The sequence below is a fragment of the Tachypleus tridentatus genome, chromosome 11 (assembly GCF_004210375.1).
Source record: "Tachypleus tridentatus isolate NWPU-2018 chromosome 11, ASM421037v1, whole genome shotgun sequence".
In the NCBI taxonomy this organism is placed as follows: Eukaryota; Metazoa; Arthropoda; class Merostomata; order Xiphosura; family Limulidae; genus Tachypleus; species Tachypleus tridentatus.
In genome coordinates, this window is record NC_134835.1 from 53,914,831 (window position 1) to 53,936,330 (window position 21,500).

At 32.1% G+C, this 21,500-nt stretch overlaps 1 long non-coding RNA gene across 1 annotated transcript in view; it reads left to right on the forward strand.

The window, feature by feature from the left end:
* Window positions 1–66: 66 nt before the first annotated feature.
* Window positions 67–21,500, forward strand: part of LOC143232181 (uncharacterized) — an 80,978-nt gene continuing 59,544 nt past the window's right edge. The window contains exon 1 of the long non-coding RNA XR_013017412.1: window positions 67–4,118. This is a non-coding gene — a long non-coding RNA (uncharacterized LOC143232181). The remainder of the gene's footprint in view (window positions 4,119–21,500) is intronic.

Consider the following 21,500-nt stretch of genomic DNA (forward strand, 5'->3'; position numbering starts at 1 on the left):
CATTTTTAATTATACAGAAATGTTTTCCTGTTAAAATATTTTGATTATTTATTTTACAAGCATTGTAATCCCTCTATCGGTTTTTTCTAAATGTTAGATACCATAAAAAATATTTGTTTGTTTTGGAATTTCGCACAAAGCTACTCGAGGGCTATCTGTGCTAGCCGTCCCTAATTTAGCAGTGTAAGACTAGAGGGAAGGCAGCTAGTCATCACCACCCACCGCCAACTCTTGGGCTACTCTTTTACCAACGAATAGTGGGATTAACCGTCACATTATAACGCTCCCACGGCTGGGAGGGCGAGCATGTTTGGCGCGACTCGGGCGCGAATCCGCGACCCTCAGATTACGAAGCGCACGCCTTAACGCGCTAGGCCATGCCAAAAAAAAAAATACTGATTAATCTTCCTGCAACAGTTTTCCATGCTGAATCTAAAATACTCTATAATTTACAGTATTATTAGGTACTATACATGCACTTATAAAAATACGGAATACTTGCACCAATTCTAAACCATAATTGTATAGATTCTCCAGAACTTAGTCTTGAATTTCTTTCGAAATAAAAAAACAATGCCTTGAATGACTAAGGTTACATAATTAGTGCTATTAATAGTTTTTTGTATCTTTATTGAAAAATAGTTTCGACGTTATGAAACATAATTGATATGGTACATTTCATGAGAACTTAAAATGTTTTCTTTTAAACGCAAACAAACAAAAGTTAATAAAACCCCACATCATCAGGTACACAACGTTTCCAAACATCGCGATACGTTATCTTTAAGAATTTCTAAGTCGTCTAAATTTATATACTTTTGAATTACACAAATTTGCTATATTTCTAAAGAAAGGATGCCTTTGGTTTTTCATGTAAATATATGACTTGTCCTATGCTTTTTATTTGTCGCCCCTACTTAGTTAGATGTATCTACGTTATTACTGTTTTTCTTTCTGTCTTCTATTCTGAAGTATGAGGTAGTTAGTGATGATGAGTAACGTAAAGATTTAATTTTAAACATGATGCACATGAAGAAATACTTCAGGGTAGAGTTTTATGTAAAAATAAGCTGTTCTTAAATGGATATATTCAGCCTGATATAAAAATAAAAATAGCAATAAAAGGATTTATCTTTTAAACAACGACTTGTTAAGAAACAAAAAAAAATAATAACCATTTTTCATTTCCACAGTAACTACACTAGACTGTAATATGAAGTAATGGAAGTTCTGTATTCTTCCTTATATTTGACATTTGCATTTTAACCCTACTCAGTCTGCCTAGAGTATCTGCTTGACTTTCCGCTTCGAACCACTTTAAACTAAGTCGACTGTGGTAACTCGCTTGAGTAGTCTCATACTCAACATGACGATGATATCTGAAGGAGCTGCAAACGTTTAGTGCATTCTAATCAGCAAAATTCAATTCTATGTAAAATAATTCATAAAAGAAAAACTCCGATTTTATGGAAATCAAATAGGAATTGAAATTGAATTTTTAAAACCAAGTTTGTATGTGTTTCGGAAATATTTCAGAAATCAATAGGTGTTTGACTCTTCCATAAGATTACTTTGTGTTTTTCTCCCACTAGTACTCCGGTGAGTCTACGGAGTTACAACGCTAAAATAAGAGGTTCGATTCCCTTCGTTGAACTCAGCAGATAGCCCAATGTGGCTATGTTATAAGAAATCACATCCACATACACTTTGTGTTTTAAATAGGGTACCTAAAATTTAAATATGTCTTTAAAAAACAAAAAGCTCAGCGATTTGGAGGAAAAATGATTTTTATTACTTTACAATAGTACTAAACACATAGTTTAGCCAACTTCAGGTTACTGACGGTGGTTTTTGTACTTACCTGTTAGTCTTTCTGGCGGGTTATGATAATTAGAATTATGCTACAGAAAGTTCTTTACAACTTACGTTACTGTAGTTTTTCTCTTAACGTCGTAGACTAGATGTAAACATTGATTTTATGCTATTTATATTTTTTAAACATTGTTTTACCTTAATTTCCTTTCATGAATTTTACTAAATTTACTTTAATTTTACCTTTTTACTGGATGTTTGGCGCAGATAGCCTAGCTGCTTTGTGCCATAAAACACTAAATCAACCAACCAACCACATAATTGAAAAATAAAAATAAATTACGAAGTTATTACGATTTCGTTGAGATACTCAATACCAGCACCCTTGCATTTCTTATCTACGTGTTTATTACTTTAATCTTTACTTATACTTTAAGAAAGTATGGAAAATAAGGTCAGAGGATTAACCCTATATCTAAAGCTCCAACTATAAAGAAAATGTGCGGAAATATCTACACAAATTTTCTTCTATTGTAGTTTACATTTATAGCCAACTTATTTTTATGTTTATAATCAGTTTTATGACATACTGCATACGTAAAACTTATTTTCACAAAATCCATTGGATGAAATGAAAGATCTCATATGGAAGACAGATTCATGAAGTACTATCAAGTGGGGCCTTGGCATGGCCAGGTGGTTAAGGCGCTCGATTTTAAATCTGAGGGTCGCAGGTTCGAATCCCTGACACAACAAACATGCTCGCTCTTTCAGCCGTAGGAACATTGTACTTTGACGATCAATCCCACTACTCGTTGGTAAAAGAGTAGCCCAAGAGGTGGCGTTGGGTGGTGATGACTAGCTGCCTTCCCTCTAGTCTTATACTGCTAAATTAGGAACGGCTAGCGCAGATAACCCTCGAGTAGCTTTGCGCGAAATTCAAAACAAAACAAAACAAACAAACCAAACTATCAACTGAGATCAGTTGAATTAGTTTTAACGTCACAAAGTCAGAATTTAAAATCAAAATAAAACGATCATACACCTGACTCGAATACTGTTCGAAAATTTTAACCTCCTCTTTGGTTTGGTTTCGCTTTCTGCCCATTATTTTACGTGCACTGAGTATTCTTTAGCTACATTCAGATGCTTTTGTAAAATAATATATCGCTATTTCCTTAAATTATGATGTTATCATTTCAGACTACATTCTCAAAGTGTAAGTGAAATGCATATCTTAATAGACTAACATATTTTAATATAAAATAACTTGAAACATCAATTTTATCATTATTTAAACAGTTATATTATTGTAGTGTTTTGTGGTTATTTGTTTTGTTGGATTTTGCACAAAGCTCTATGAGAGCTAACTGTTATAGCCGTGTCTAATTTAGAAGTGATAGGCTAGTAGGGAAACAGCTATTCAAAACCCTCTACCGACAAATCTGGGGGCTACTTTCATGAGATCGAATAATACAACTTCACCACCATTCTTGTAACAGAACAGTACGCTTAGTAATTAATATTCATGGTCCGAAGTGACGAAGCTGTTTGACAAAACTATGCTTGTAAAAGATAGTCGCAAGTAATCACATAATTAACTTTCAGTGAAAACTTTATAATAAAACTCATTATTTAACAATTGGTAATAGCTGTTTTCTTGATGTTACAGCAGAAATTATATCTATTAACCGTGCAGAAGCCTTAGCATTTCCCATCTTTTTCAGACACATGCTTACTATACATTAATTAAATATAATTATAAATAAGGCGAGGGTTTAAGTAAAATAATAAATTTCAGTATATTTGTACGAATATACAAGAATATACAAAACTGTTTAGATTATACGTTATTATTTAATTTATTTTGTGTTCTATTGTTTAATGATCGTTTAGTTTTCATAAAAGCAGTGTCGAAGATTGATTGTTTCAAAAACGTTAGTTGTGACAAAGTTTTGTTACGTAGCTCGTTACGGGTTGTATGTTATGTTTACAATTATGTTGTTTTATTGGCTTTACTAATACTGTTGACGTCACATTACTTGAATCGTCAGTAATTCTCGAGTTCTAAGGCTGCTCGCGAGCGTAAGTCAAGAAGATTTTGGACTGAGTAAAGTTAGAAAAGGTGAATATAACCAGCGTGCGAGTGATTAGCATTAATGGGCGATATTTTAAAGTGTGTTTCACACTTTGATAGACATAAGAAGATACTGAAAGTATTTTGAAATAACTGAACCCGTGAGTGTGGGCTTTAACGAAAGAAGACAAATATTTAGAGATACAACTGTGGTAACCTATGAGGTAATGTAAGTAAATTATTCACTGATATTGTTGTGATAAAAGTTGAAAAGTTTGTGTTGTGAGTTGGATTTTAAAGTAACTAAATCAGTCTAACTGGACTTTTGACAATAGAAAAAGAAGTATTTGGAGTTTGAGGTACAACTATGAGATCCATAGTGTAAAAAATATTTGTTCATAGTTTGACCCGTTTTGAATATATTATTTTTAAATGAGTGGAAAGTATGCTGTTTGTTTATTGTCAAATTCATCACCAACACTATTAGAACCCTCAACCGCCCACTTACATATAGATAGTGGAACCCTGACACTAATGAAATTAATTCTGTTAGCATATAGAAGGCAAAAACTAAAATGTATAATAATTAAAAAGCATTGTTTCATCAATTGTGTACCCTTGCTATTATCGATATATTTAACCATAAACCTCATATCTCCCCAAGTTCCGCCTTTTAGTACATTTAGTTTAGTCCTAAATCCATATGCTAAGTCAAAACGATCTTTCAAAGTATTAAACGAATGAGAAATATATTCAAAATTTTTTAAACATTATAATCAGTAATAATTATATAAGTAACTAAGAAAATATTCTTAATTACTTAGAAATCCTTTTGAATGATTCGTTAACTTGTATCAAAGAAGTAATTAAAATTCGCAGTTCTAGCTTATGAATATGAATATTTAATGTTTTAAATAAACTGGGTTTGTAAATAGTTTGGTCAAACGTTGTAAATCAGAAGTTTATATTTTTGATTATCATTCAAGTCATTAAAGGCTTCAAACAAAAGAGAGTATTTGGAAACACTTAGTAATTGTTTAGTGAACACTGAAGTCTTAGTTTACTTACAAGTTTTAATACTATAATTAGATCTGTACATGGTATTGAGTAAGCTGTATCAAAATGATTTGACTCTACAAATCAATAAATCATTTGACAACCACAGCCGACGTAATGTCGCGGTGGAGTGACATGTACGACTACCATATTTACATTGTTTGACACTTCGTCAGTAGTGTACCATTTTGGAAAGGGTATGTAACAGTCTTTTCCAACGCAGAATATACAGCTGCTCTGATCATAAAGATGCGTCCATATTTACATCCCATGAACATTCCTTGTACTCGATGAGATTGAAAAACAAAGTACTATGAATCAACAGGTTTTCCAGTCGTCAGATGTAGTGCTTATTAATTTCGATACGAACGAATTGTCAAAACGGGCGCTGTCAAACCGTCGCATTAATAAACTAGATGGATTATGGAAAGCTAAAAGGACGAACGGTGGTGCCCTTTGAATACGAGATCTTTCTGAAGGAGTTTTTACAATGGAAACTATGTTGCGGGGTACTATTAACTTGCAGGGTTGTCAAGTAGAGCGTGACTGGACGTAGCACTATGAACGTTAAAAGCGTGATGAGGCTCCAAAATCGTTTTAACATAATGTGCTCAACTTCTGTACTTCAGAATTAAATGTACGAGTTATCAGTGTAGTATTTTCAGGTAAAACTATCTTCCAGATAAGTAAGTATTACAGTAGCATACTCACATATAACAGAAGATTCAATCAAGGTATTAGAAATGAGTTGGTAGTTGACATCTTTACTGAGTTTCTTTAACTGTAAAATAACGATTCTGGTAAATGCGACTAAATGAACAAAATCTTTATTATAACAAATAACTGGAAATGCATAGCTACACAGACAAAATGAAAGTCCTTTCTACTTAGGCTGTGTGGAGTTCCACAACTTTCTCTCCCTCAGGAGAAATGAAGCAACTAGAATAAGGTAATTTTAACGACTTTCTGGACCACGTGTTACCGACATTCCAACAGGAAATTGAATGCTTGATTTTTTTAAAACTTTCATTTCACTAAAACAAGCAGAAAACGTGGTATATCTGCATACCACATCAGCATTATAAACGTTAACGCGTGATTATCAAGAGCTTCTTATAAAAACTGAACTAACTATATCAGAATATAAAATTTTGTTGCAAACCTAGCTTCTCTGATAAATTTGATTAGAACTACTTAATATCATACATGAATTCACAAAAAAACTGAAACCTATTATAGTTAAATTCCACTGACTCATCATTCAGGCACCCTTGCTATTAACGATATAGCTGTAACCCTAAATTCATGTGTAATACTGATATATTTGACCTCCTCAAGGAAAGGTAAGTTATTCCTTTTCATATTTGTATAAGTAAAGTATTTTTAATGCTTCAATAACAAAATTTCTGTTAACTGCTTCAGCTTTCTTGAAGAACACGAAACTCAAGTTTAGTTTCCGTATAATTAATCTGTGCAGTCTTTCTAGCCTTTTACAGCAATCAAACTGTAAAAATAGTATTCTAAATTATTAAAATATGAGCCAAACAGACTGCTACCTTATCCGTGACTCAGAAGTATGAATACTAGGTTGGTATAGCACATAGTTATCAAGTTATTCATAAAACATGTATGTTTATACCCTTCACGAAGGAAGAGGGCAAGTCTTTAAAAGCACGAACCATGACACAGCTCGTTAACTGTGTATGACTTCAATCTTCCGTGGTAAGGAAAACAGGAAACTTGGAAAAGAATGAAGAGTAACCAAGCGCTCATCTCTGTATCGGTTTGTGGGAACTTGTGTTCTCTACCCTCACCTTTTATTTACACCAATATTTTATAAATTTAGCTAATAATACTTAAGATGTAAGTGTTCAAGGAATCACGACTTATTAAATAAGGTATTAATAATGTAAGTCATATCGCCCTGTATAACTTGTTAGGATGAATTGTCTTATAGTGCTTATAATACTTACAAAAAAATTTTAAATTCAATCATCTAAAATAATTTCTCTTCGACTGTAGATATTGATATCAAAAATGTAATTCATACATATGAGCTATTTTTCAAAGAAAGTTTAAGGTTTATAGTTTTGCGAAAATTCTGTATAATTTAAATGAAACAACTCACTTTGAGAATAAAATAATGATACAAATTCCCTCACTAAATATAGAAATAACCTAAATTAGCAGTTTTCAACTGATTCTTTTACTTAATAAGTTTAAACTTAGGTTAGTCTAATCACCATTATGAAAAAGTAATTGAACTGGTATTTAAAGTAATGTCTCTCGTTCGTTTAGTAAATGAAATCTCATAAGTTTTAAGCATTTTCCCCTACAAGAGGATTTCATCATTTGAAAAGAATTACTCTAGCAATTAGCTAAAGACATTCTTTAAATAACCACCAGTTATAAATTACTTTATCTGAGATTGGTAAAATTGTCAGCCAATTGTAACAGGTTGGTATTCTAATGTTAACAACTACAGAAAAACCTTTCAAAAGGCAAGTAAATTTAAAGGGAATTAATATCAATCTTTTAAAAAACATTACAAAACATAGAAGGGATGGCTTTTACATCATTCCATCTTGCCAGTGCCATCCCTACTACCTAGTATTCCTTGGTGAAAGAGTATCTCAAGAGTTGGCGGTGGATGGTGATAACTAGCTGCCTTTTCTCTAATCTTTCACTGCCGAATTATGTACTGCTAACGCAGGTATCCCTCGTGTATTTTTGCGCGAAATTCAAAACAAACAAAGATTACAATTATTATTTGTGATTTTTTAAATTACTACAAAGTATTATTAATAGTTGTGGAACCAGTTACTCAATTTGAAACTATGTCACCTTAATGAAACTGGTTGACACCACTGATTTGGTTTTCGAGTTATTATGTAATAAAAAGAAGCAGAAGAAAGAAGAACAAATTATTCAAACTTTCTGTTATGATATTTATAGACGTTACCAGAACTTGTGACTCAGTTACAACATAGCTGGTGTTGTGAAAGGAAACACTGCATTGTATTGTATAGTTCTGACGATCTATTGAGAAGATATTTAAAATATCATTTCGATGAACAATCCTGGCTATTCATCCCTACATAGTTAGTGTTACCGTGTGTCAGATAAAGCATGGTTAAACGTTACCATTACTTCAATTACTTCTAACCTAACACTACAGCTACGTTTACGTGGTGAAGACTCGATATTATGGGTCGAAAAGTTATAATTACTAAAATCAGAACTTAGTTGTTGTATAATTATTTTTGAATTAATTTTCCACAGTTTGGTAGATTCCTAACGAAACATTAATTTAAGTTACTCGCTTTGCACATTGTATATCCCACAATAATAGCACCCCGAACCAAAGTGCATACAATAGCCATCTTCGCAGTATTTAATTTGTACTGGCATTCTAACGTGTGAGCACTATGCTCCCTGTGAGATGGTCATGGGCACCCCGCTCTATACTGTTATGTTACACGTTAAATCGTGGGGAGTTAGTCAATTTCATGGATGGAAGTTGAATCACTTATTCGTACAATGTAGCTGATAAACCTAATCACGTGGCTGATTCACAGTGTCTGTTTATACGTTATAATGCTAACTCAGTACATGTCTTCTTTACATTGAAATAAATTAAACACATAACCTAGACATGTACACATACATACATTGGATATTTTTACTTCTCTGTAATTTTAGTCTTCATATACGCATTTTTATACGTATTTGTATATATAAATTAAAGAATTTATATTAAATGAAACATTACTTCACCATTTCAACCCCAATATCATACAAACCTATTTACTCCAGAAAAATAATAGTAAATTATATCTTTAAGCATTTTCATCTGAAATATTAGGGGAGTTATTGTGAGAAAACAAATTAATCTTAGAAATGTCAAAAAAATCCACAAAAGTATAATTAATATTATAGGTACAATATTTTAAAGCGTAAATGTTTAATTACGAATAATTCAGTAGTTATTTTTTTTACTCGTTACTATAAGTAAATAAAAGTAAGCTTTCTAAAATAATGAGTCTATTGTAGATATTCTGTTTTTATTCATCAGAAGTGTTTTTTGGAGGTTTAGTAATATCACACAAAAATGAGAGACTGAGCTATTATTATACCTGTACTACAATCATACGTTATTAAATAATCCGTTACTAAATTCGAAAGATAAGATCGCCACAAATAAAGATTCATTAACCACTAGATAATCAAAGATCTCTTGGTTAAAGTTACGTTTTCAACCTTTCAACCCAACTAAAAGCACATATGCACAGGGTGGTCTACAAGATTTGAACACAACTCCGACATTTTCCAACTAATAAAATATACACGTACTCACAGCAACACTTAGCACTATGAGCAAAAGGGCAAGGCGAGAGGTCAGAACTAAATGTAAAAACGGATTGGGTGGGCTAACGGTTGAGAAGGCAGTCACTGATAACAATCCCGGGAAAGCCTACCAGTGTAAGTAATAACTGTAGCCTCGTTTCAATTGTTAATTGCAATTCGAATTTTTAGGGAGTGGATTTTAATTCTACCCTAGTTCTCCTTCCAGCACACAACCTATACCCAGATCGTATGGAACGTACATACAAAGAATATGGCCAGGAAGGGCTCTTTGGTGTTACACGTGTATAAGTAGTGTGATACTCACCTGGACAGTGTGTTGTGGTGTATACAATAAGCCCACCTGCATTAGAATATACATTAGCAGGTCTTTTACATTCAGAATGCTTTTGTGAAATAAACGAACGCATAACTGTAGAATAGATATTAACAAGATACACAAAATACATTTTATTACACTACAAGACGTTTCGCGTGAATGCTTTTTCTTTCACAGAAAAGCGGAGTACCTGAAACGACTAAAGTAGAACTGTTCGAGTGCAACAGTTACATACAATGTTCAACATTCTAAAAACAGAAAATTCAGTTGATCAAAAAACAGAAACGAATTAATGTAAATTGAAAATAAAGAATGAAAGAAAAAAGAAACACTGTATGAAAGTAGAAAATAATAATTTAAGTAATAGTGCAAAATAAAAATAAAGGTAAATATAAGTAAAGAGATAGATTCTCAATTGAACCAATGAAATCATCAGCTCTTTTTCGTTTTTTAATCTATTCAATTATTTTTAATGTATATTTATTGTTATGCCTCACATTTCTGACCGATCAGGTTTCATGTTTATTGAATGTATATATACATAACAGACTACAGTTTTAAGTTAGTCAAATACACGAGATGAAAAGCATTCATTCGAAATGTTGCTTGATTTAGCAACTATTTTCTATGAGTTGACAGTTTATGTAACAGTGTTTTATCTTCATTGAATACTAAATTCTATCCTTAAACTTCAAATATTTCGTTTGCAACAGAGGTATATTGATACATATATGGCACTAAACGTATTCATTTCTCTATTTTCAAAAAAAACGAGCTGTTACTAAAAATTCGTATCAACATATTCTCCAATAGTCCTATATTTCACAACTCCGAGAAACTTCTGGCTTGTTATATAAAGCTACCTTCCAACAGGATAAAGCACCATCCCACTTCGCTCGAATTGTTAAAGTGTTTTTAAACCAAACCTTTCCAAAGTGTTGTTTGGTAGAGAAGGACTTATCAAATTGTCGTAATCTCTGAGGCTTTTTGGAAACAAAAGTATACTACATCAAGTCAAAAGACCCTGAAGGATTGGAACATCTAATTCGTAATGCTATCTTACACATTCTTACTTCTATGTTGGAAAATGTTTTCACAGAATTTCAACGCAGAATTACATTAATTATAGCGAATGATAGAAGACATGTAGAAGTCCATTAGTTATCAAAACTAAAACTTACAAACCTACTACTTGTTTTATATTAAATTTTCGTTGTTATGTCAAACAACAATAAAATTCTTCAACTTTATTTTTGGCATATGCATTTTCGGATACCCTGTACTTGGTAATCAATAAATATTTCAGTAAATATACCCATGCAGTAATGTTTCTAGATCCGAATACATCAATATGTGAATCAGGGTAATAAGTTACAAAAGTCAATAGGACTTCCTTATCACTAGTCCTCCAGAGCCAAACAGAATGCTTGGGGTCTTATAACGTTAGAAATCGAGTTTAATACCCATGATGGACACAGAACACATAACATTGCATAGGGTGATCTTAAACGCAAAGAAATAAACTCTGTCCTTTCGCTAATTAAGACTTAACTGCTTGGCATAAGAAATGCCGTTTATAACTAAGTCCAGAGTGAAATATCTTTATATATTTTTTTAAACCTCAGCCTTATTTATCGTTTTTCATTTTTACTTGTTGTCCCATTATCCTTTCATTTTGGATGTTTTAGAGCAAAGTCACATTGAACTATCTGTTGTGTTCTTGCCCCGGCATGGCCAGGTGGTTAACGCGCTCGACTTGTAATTTGATGCTCGGGGTTCGAATCCCCGTTGCACCAAATCTGCTCGCTCTTTCAGCCGTGGTGGCGTTATAATGTGATGGTCAATCCAACTCTTCGTTGGTAAAAGAGTGGTCCAAGAATTGGCGGTAGGTGGTAGTGACTAGTTTTACACTGTTAAATTATGTACAGATAGCCCTCGTGTAGCTTTGCGCGAAATTCAAAAACAAACTATCTATTGTGTTCACCGTCAGGAATCGAATCCTAGATTTTATTTTAATGTTGTAAGTCCATAAACGTACCATTGTTCCACATGGGGTGTTTATGTTTCAACAATGTAAAAGAAAATAATTCCCCACATACTCTGTGTGGGAAGGGTGTGTGTGTGTTCTTATAGCAAAGCCAAATTGGGCAGTCTACTGAATCCACCGAGGGGAATCGAACTCCTTATGTGGGGAGGTTACTATAAAATTTTAAATAAGAACGTGAATTAGTTTGTTTACGAAAAATATTTATTTCGATTTTCATTGCTTTAATTTGTTTCTAAAAATGACAGTTTGTTGTTTTTTTCTTCACAATCAAGATATTTGCATATAAATTACTTAGCTTTGTTAAACAAAATAATCACATAAAATATTCACTATCTCTTATGTACGTATATTCATGTGAATTATAATATCTCTAACTCTGTTGTGTGTGTGTTTTCTTATAGCAAAGTCACATAGGGCTATCTGCTGCGCCCATCAAGGGGAATAGAACTCCTAATTTTAGTGTTTAAATCCGTCGTCTTACCGCTGAACTAGCGGAGGGCTAACTGTATTATATATTTTAATTTCCTAGAAACTGGAACGTCATCACCTCTTTGCAGGAATTTAGTCAGATATTTGCAGTCCATTAAATTTCCTAAACCTACTACATTCACTTTGCCTAAAATTCACTGACACAATGTCCGTAAATGGATTAAATTTAGTAGACCCCAGACTTATTCTAATGATTCTTCTTTTCTCTCTTGATCAAAATAATTCTCTGAAAACAAAATAATTATTTTTTAAAATATTAAATCAACAGTTTCCAGCAAATATTTTTTTATAAAATTCGAATGCATTAATTTATGAAATGTTTCCATTTAATATATTATAGCCTACATATAATCTACAAATATTTCAGAGTTTACCAAAATCATCATCTAACAGAAGATAAAATACTTATTTTAAAAACAAATTGGTTTCCTTCTCTTGTCGTTTTTGTACTACTACAAATAAGATCTGAAATAAAATGAACATGAAATAATTCACCAGAAAGTTAAAAATATTAGAAAATATTATCTAATGAGGCTTAGATATACGGAGATGTTATTTTGCGAAACGCAACCGAAAGAAAGAAATATAGAATTAGATTCTCTGTGTCATTTAATTTGGTATCTTATCTAGAGCATAATTAACTTAAAATAAATTTCTACTTATTAAAGATCAAATAATGTTTAATCTACACAAGGAAGAATATTCAAGTAGCTTATTTAAAAGATACAAATCTGAGGTTTTATGATTTTCATACATAACTATTATATTGTGTTATAATAAAAACTTTGCAGAGTCTGAGAAGCAGTTGAACGACACTGCGAAAACGCTGTTTATGTTTTGACTTCAAACTTGAATAAAATATGGAAATTCAAAATACTTTGGAAAACGTTCGCCAAAAGAAACGATGACTTTTTTCTTCAAAACTGTGAGAATGAAAAACCAGCAAAACTTCAATAAAAATCCTATGAATCTTATTGCAATACGAACTATGTAATATGGCATATTCTGCAAAAAATACAACACCAAACCAATACTGTCTACCATGTGTGAAAGCTGAAGTATGCTGGATGTTTAAACTGTTAACAAAGCAGAAACGAATACCAACAAAGAACGAAGATGTTAAAATTACATGTTGTTCCTGATTGATACAAGAAACGAAAAATGTAGACCATCGAGATAATAAAAATGAACACGTTTATGTCATGCAGAAGTTGATTTTGTGTTTCATTAACAGCGTCAGTTTGATTCAGATATGCATTGCAACTTACAAATTTCTAATACGTACATTGCAATAATTGCAAATGGCCACAAATTACGCCATTTAACGTTTCGAAAAAGTGAAACAAGCACGAAATATTCGGCTCTGATATTGAAAAAAAAATTTTCGGATTTTTATAAATATTTAATAGTTATCAGGTCATGCGTATCACTACTGATAAATGTTGAACATGATGTCTACAGTTTTCTTTGTTGTATAACATTGAATTAACAAGTCTTCCAATGAAAATTCTTGTGGTTTTGTAAAAAGATCATGCTGATTGAAAAATTTTGACATTTTCGAATTTGACTGGTGTATAATGATGAATCTAAAGGCGAATTTTGGTAATACCCTTGAGCTAATGAAACAAAGGAATTAACCTGGAATAAAATATCATATTTATATAAGGATGAAATTATATATTGTTACTAGTTCTCAAAATACCTCGATTCTGTTAAATCGATTTATTATACAGGTTGTATATTTTTAAGTTATTTTACAGTTCTTTCAACCACCACTATTTTTGCTTTAATGTGCCTGTTCTCAACCCCCCTCTAGTACACCGGTATGTCTGGGGATTTACACTGCTCCCAATCGGATTTCGATACCCGTAGTGGGTAGAACACAGATAACCCTTTTTGTTACTTTCTGCTTAACTACGAAAAACCAAAAATCGTTCAGTTTCATGTTTCATTTTATTGCTTTACAGAATTTAAACCAAATCTTACGGATCACCAGTTTTTATATAGTTCTCTTCTCCCAGGTTATATATTTCCCACATTTGATCCTATTTACCATACGTGTTATATCGTCTGATTTGTATAGTTGATTCTTTTTATTTCGCTGTCATTTTCTAATTTGTACAGATTTATCATAAGTAAAATGAGACATTAAATTCATTTGCTTGAAGCAATTTTATAATTACTTTCTTTAACTCTAGGTTTGTTTTTATAGAATAAATATAAACCTATTGTAATAGTTTTTAATGTGCTTATTTAAGTTTCAAAAAATAAATTTCTGTAATTTTTATTGACAATCATTAACACTAAACATTATGATTTTTAAACCATGCTTTGCTGTATTGGCGCTTAACACATGGACCAGAATGTATATTGGCCCTCCCCTTCTTTTTCCAGTTAGTGTACTTACACTATTATTAACACCTATGTTAGATTGACTCATCTTTTTTTTATCCCTCCACCCACAAGTTTCGACAAAGTTAGACTGCCAATGCTTGCTAATATAGAAATAAATTTATTAGATAACTTGAAAGACGAAACATAACACGATAAAGATTAAGAATGAAATTGAGAGGATAATTATAAAAAAATATCAGGATTTACACTTTCAGAAATTGTACCGGAACGATTTAGAAAAATCAATTGCATCTCAAGATGAAAAAGTTAAAATTTATTATAAATTTGCTGCATTCTCTGTCTTCATAACTGTCACACTCATAAAACAAACTTGACAAAACCATCCAGAAAAGTCTAACAACTAGATACTATCTTACCATAACATTGTCAATGTTGACACCCTGGATACCACAAAGTAAAACTATGACCTCGTAAAAAAAAACATCCGAAATCTGAAACTGCGTACATCGTTGTAGAAATGAAAGTGTCTTTCTCGTAAAGACTAACTAAACCATAGACGATGTATTAGATTTGCTTTAGCATTAGTATGAAAGGAAATAAATGATGTATCAAAGAAAATACAAACAAATATTTAGAATATTTTTGTTCATTGCCACATCTTCAAGTTACGACAAATTGAAGATGATGTGCAATTGCGTGTGTGTGAGTTTAATTTGCTGAAGTGCCTAAAATATTATTATAATAGAATGATTAATAAATCCGAACTTTAGGCAGCAAAACATTCAGTATGTTGGAATCATTCTCTCTTCGAGGGCCCGGCATGGCCAGATGGTTAAGATACTCTGAGAGTCGCGAGTTATAACTCCCATCACACTAAACAAGCTCGTTTTTTCAGCCGTGGGGGCTTTATAATGTGACGCTCAATCCCACTATGCGTTAGTAAAAGAATTGTAAAACTTAGGGATGCCTAGCGCAGATAGCCCTCGCGTTGCTTTACGACAACTTGAAAAACAATCTTTCCTCAAAGCCTAACCCAACAAAGCTATTTGAACAGTTAATACTTTATTGCTACTCCTTTCTAAGGAAACATAAATCAATATATGTATTCATTATTTATCCATGAATTTATTCAATGTGTCTTTACACAAAGATCTTGTAAAGTCAAGTTTCTTTAATATCAAAAGCTATAATAACACCCAAAACACAAGTTTAATTTTAAACATAAGCAGTCCAAAAAAATATGGGTTATTATTACTGATGAAGAAAGAATTGATAAACTAAAACTTTCAATTTATTAATGTATTACTATGTTTCACTTTTTATATAAAATATACATGTTTTCGTAATTTAAGTTTGAAACCTGAATATAAGCACAATTAATTATTAGATGAAACATACTGACTGGATAAAGTGTTGTTCAAATACTTATAAACTGTGCTAACGACAAGTTTTTACAACTAAAGGAATTAATACATTTTAGAGAAATATCACAAAAATGTCTTGTTATACAATTATTTATTTATTTTTTTTCCTTATGGACCGTTGGTGAAACGATTCAGCTATTGGAATAAATGTAATATTACCAGCTTCCCAAAGTGGCAGTGCTGTGTATACGCGGTAGTACAACGCCAGAATTCGGGTTTCGATACCCGTGGTGGGCAGAATACAGATAACCCATTGTATAGCTTTGTGCCTAATTACAAACAAATGTATTATTGGTTTTTAAGTTTGTCAAGTACCACCACGACATCTTCAGAATTACATATGGGCTTTCAACCGGATTATCCTCTTTTGCTCTGGTTAATTTTCTCCCTCAGTCAACCCGGGTCAAAATCGGTACACGATGCTTCAACAGTTCCCACCATCAAATAGAAGATGGCGTCATTAATCACGGTCGTAGATGTCTTTTGGCTCCTCACGATTCAAGACGATGTTGACAGCTCAACTCCGATTGGTTGAAGCGGAATAATATGAAAAGTTATCACTCTTGAGAAACTGGAATTCCTCATGTCAACGTGTAACAACATGTGACTTAAAGGTCTCATTACCAATTGCCCTCTGGCAGATTTGTTGACACAATCCAGACCCTGAGGTTGTGTTCAGCGAATCTCAAATTGGATTATGTGTATTGTTAGTGCAGTAGAATAAAGTAGCGTGCACATATGTAAAAATAGTTCTTAAGAAACATAAAAATAAAAGATGATTGTACAACATTGTAGGCTAACTTTAAATTACTCATTATACGAGTTTTATAGATATATAGAAAACTTAATTTATCGCAAAATCTTCACTAAATTATACATGTGAAATCCAAGAAGGCCGTTTAGTACAAAGCACTACATTGTAAAACTTTGATATAATCATTCAGCCTGCTGCGTGCTTAAATCAGGAGTTATGCTATTATTTTAACACGATTGTAGAAATGTCATATTTATTCCTATTCTATAGTGTTTTGTTGTTGGTTTCTCGTTAGCTGTAAATCAATACAGCTTTATTTCGTTAAAAAAATACAAGAAAAACAATTAAAATACATGTCTTTTATAGTTGCTTTTAAAAACAAAATGTGTATTGGTATTATGAAATATTATATGATGTCTTAACTAGTAAATTATACTTATTTACTTCTGCCTTATGGAAAACATTTTACTCATACATTATTAAAATACTTGGATTACGTCGTGCTCAATTTTACGTCTCAAATATATAAAAAATACATATATTTGTTTTCACACCATGTGAGCATATACATCTAATTTTCCCCAACTTATACAATATTATTTTGAATACAACATTTAAAAAGTAAATAAATGTTACTCGTCGATTTAGAAGTACCGACCTTCGTTGTACGATGACTTATTTTGAACCCAAAAGGAAAACAAACATGTTTAAATAAGGTTTAATATTACCTTGATAAACAGCCTAAAACTTTGCCTGTTAAAACTCTGCAGCTCCTGTTGCTCTTCTCGAATAAATATTCTTTGTTTTGATATGGTTACTTAGGCAGCGTTTCCATATTAGATTGGTAAATCTACGAGTAATTGTTTTAGAGTGAAAGAAATGAACTGAATAACAGTTATTAGCTATCTTAGTTGTAGTCTTGAATTATAAAATAAAATGCTGTTAAAACGTGATATAAATTGACTATACGAGAAAAAAATAAGGTTATAACCATTAGCATAATTTACACAGGAGTGCGGTGGATATTTAACCTCAAATTTTTAACACTGTGATATCATTACCGCTGCAGAAAAGCAAAGCATGCCGTCTGATCCACGTGAATTAAAAATTACGCACCAAAGAAACAATTCTGACAACATAAAGAAAACCGAAACTGAACGAAGATAACTTCGCAATTCATCTATTATAAACGCTAAATATTAGACTGAGGTAATAATGAGTGTTATTTTTTTATTAACTTTATGGATTACGTGTTAATCCCTCAAATAAAAATGTAGTCGAAATTCCTACTATATGTATAACAATAATATTCTTTATGATTAATGGATCTTTAAAGTTAAAAATTCGAGAAACTATATTAAAATTTAAATCATTAAGGTTATAAACGATTCACAAATTTAATTTCTATTTGCTTAGCAGAGGCTGCAATTTTTTAGTGAAAACACTATCTTTTTTAAGTGAAAAATTTCATAAGGAAGTTCTGTTTTATGAAAAATTGAAATTGTAAGACTACAAAGACAAATGTGGTCTATAATAAAATATGATTTTATATTGTTTTCAGATACGTATTTTTTTCTATGGAATAAAAAGTAACATATTACGTGTAATTAGTCTTCCAGATTCATTAAGTCCCAGCAGGCCCGGCATGGCCAGGCGTGTTAAGGCGTGCGACTCGTAATCTGAGGGTCGCGGGTTGGCATCCCCGTCGCGCCAAACATGCTCGCCCTTTCAGCCGTGGTGGCGTTATAATGTGACGGTCTATTTCACTATTCGTTGGTAAAAGAGTAGCCCAAAACTTGGCGGTGGGTGGTGAATGCTAGCTGCCTTCCCTTTGGTCTTACACTCCTAAATTAGGGACGGCTGGCACAGATAGCCCTCGAGTAGCTTTGTGCGAAATTCAAAAACAAAACAATACAATTAAGCTCCAGCATTTCGTTTATTTTTTTCAATAAGATACAACGTAGCAAATCATATTGTGTAGCAGTTTGATGACGTAAAACAACATTTCATTTTCACTTAGCACAGTGTTAAATATTTTATTTGAAATGTGTGTTTATTGTTAAATAATATCAGTAATGAAAATACACTGCATTTGAAAATATTACGGATCGTTAATATTTTCATAGTATTTAAATAATTTGATTTATGAGTGAAGTGTTTAAAAGAATATTCAATCACTTGCTTCATTTGTAATATTGATCTTAGGGCTAACGACTTGTATAGTCTAGCGTAAAAGACAATGATATATACAATTGATTTTTTTGTTTTTCACTAGGGTAATTTAATACGATTACAAAATATCTTGCCAAGTTCAACATTTCATATATTCCCCCAAAACATATTTTTCCAAGATAATTTAAGCACTGATATTTTATGTTCTTTTAGAGTATTTGTCTTTCACAATATAATACAGTTAACTTTTCGTACTTACACTAGCATTAACGTAACTTTTATAAGATAAATCGAAACACTTTTTTGTGCGAATTTTCTTTAATGTTTAAAAGTTTGTTTTGTTTAATTTTGCGCAAAGTTAATCGGGTTTTAATGTGAATTATCGGTACCTAATTCAGGAGTGATAGACTAGAGTAAAGGCAGATATTCAACACCGCCAACTCTTGGACCACTCTATTCGAATAGTGAGAAAAACCATCAAATTATCATAACACTACTATTGAAAGGGCGAGTATGTTTGGTGATAAGAAATGAACCTGCAATCCAAAGCAGGCAGACATTTAAATAAAATATATAGATGTAATTGATACTTTCTTTACAATATGTTACAGGACATGAATTGTATAACTTTTTACAACACTTATATTTATATCTGAGGCGTTGTTTTATACGGTAAAGTTATAAGAATAAATAAAAAAGCTAGATTTTTTTCGCAACTGAGCGTTTAACATTTTACACTATATAGAAATTATCTTTAAGATGACGAATTCTTTAGTCAGTCCAAGTTCGTGTTCATCTCTGTTGTTTTCAGGCCTAACATAGGGAGACGGTTAGGTGGCGTTTGACTCGCAATCAGAGGGTCGCGAGTTCGCATCCCCGGCACACCACCAAACATGTTCTCTCTTTCAGCCGCGGAGGTATTATAATGTAAGAGTCAATCTCGCTGTTTGTTGGTAAAAAGAGTAACCCAAGAGTTGGAGGTGGGTGGTGATGACTAGCCGCCTTCCCTCTAGTCTTTCACTGATAAATTAGGAACGGCTACGCAAATATCCCTCGCTTAGCTTTGGGTGAAATTCCAACGAAACCATTCATTTCAGGTAATGGTAATATAATTTGCAAAATATATCAAACACAGTTTTAATCGAAATAAAAAGTATTATGCATATCTAATACGGGAAACGTGATAATCATAAAAGTATTGTATATGTATACACATATACAAAGTATGATTATTCGAGTTTATATTCATTAAAATTAATTTTATTTACTATAATTCAACGGAAAATGCTTTGATCTGATAAAGTAGAAATTATCAGATTGCTGGTGCTCAAAATAAACATTTATAAATTTACACATCAATTATAGAACAGCTTAATATACCTGACTTCTAGTTGCCTATTAAAATGTTTTATTTATTAAACAAAGGTGCATTATATCAGTTATAAACATGAAATGTCATAAAAATGTTGATGGTTTATTTCCTGTAAACTTTGTACGCGTGCAAACCTGATAGTGCGTTTACATTCTATTTATGTGCACATACTTGGATTATGTACAGGAAAACTATAATATTGCATAGAACATCTATATAGCCTAACATGCAACACATTTGGACGCTGTTCAATGTAGGCTAGTATTAATTGAAATTAATAGTGAATATATAAAAAAATCGGCCTTGAAGTGTAAAAATATGCTTTTATTAATTATTTTTTCATCTAGTATTACTTCAAAATACCCTACTGAAAAAGCCTTTCCAATACCTGTTTATCTACATTAATAAAAATCATATTTCTACTACTACTTGGTACGTTTTGAAAGAGGTTCCTGTATTTATCTGAAAACCTAGTAGGCAGAATTGATTTCGGAAAAAGAAACGATTTTATAAGTTGTTTAACTGTTTCGTGTCACTTATATTGGTATTCTTTTCTTTGCATTAGTCATTCTATCAATGAAAGAAAATCAACTCAAAACAAATATTTAGTTAAAAATGTTATGTCAGTTCATTTTTCCATATCTGTCTTCCAACTTATTTTTGAAGGAATAAAGTTATTTTATGGAAGTTATGAGTGTAATATTTTCAGATAACTTGAAGATTATAGGCTAAACTAAGTGTAGTTTTTAATAAAATTTATAATTAATGGAAAATGTAAATATCTTATCTTGTAATATAATAGATACATAAATAACTATCGATTTTTTTTTCTAATGTAATACTTTGTAGATAAGATTATAGGACCCGGTATGGCCAGGTAGGTTAAGGCGTTAGGCTCCTAATCCGACTGTCGCGGGTGTTCGAATCCTCGTCGCACCAAACATGCTCGTCCTTTCAGCTGTGGGGGCGTTATAATGTGACGGTCATTCTCACTATGCGTTGGTAAAAGAGCAGCCAAGAGTTGGCGATAGGTGATGATGACTAGCTGTCTTCCCTCTGGTCTTCCACTACTAAATTAGGGACAGTTAGCGCAGACAACTCTCGTGTATTATTGTGCGAAATTTAAAGAAAAAACAAACAAACAGATAAGATAGTTTGTTTTAGCGAACCATCAGAATCAGGCATCGTAAACCGTTACCGACGAATCATACGGGGCAGGGATATGTCAGTGATCGAAAACTTAGGAGAAAAATCATAT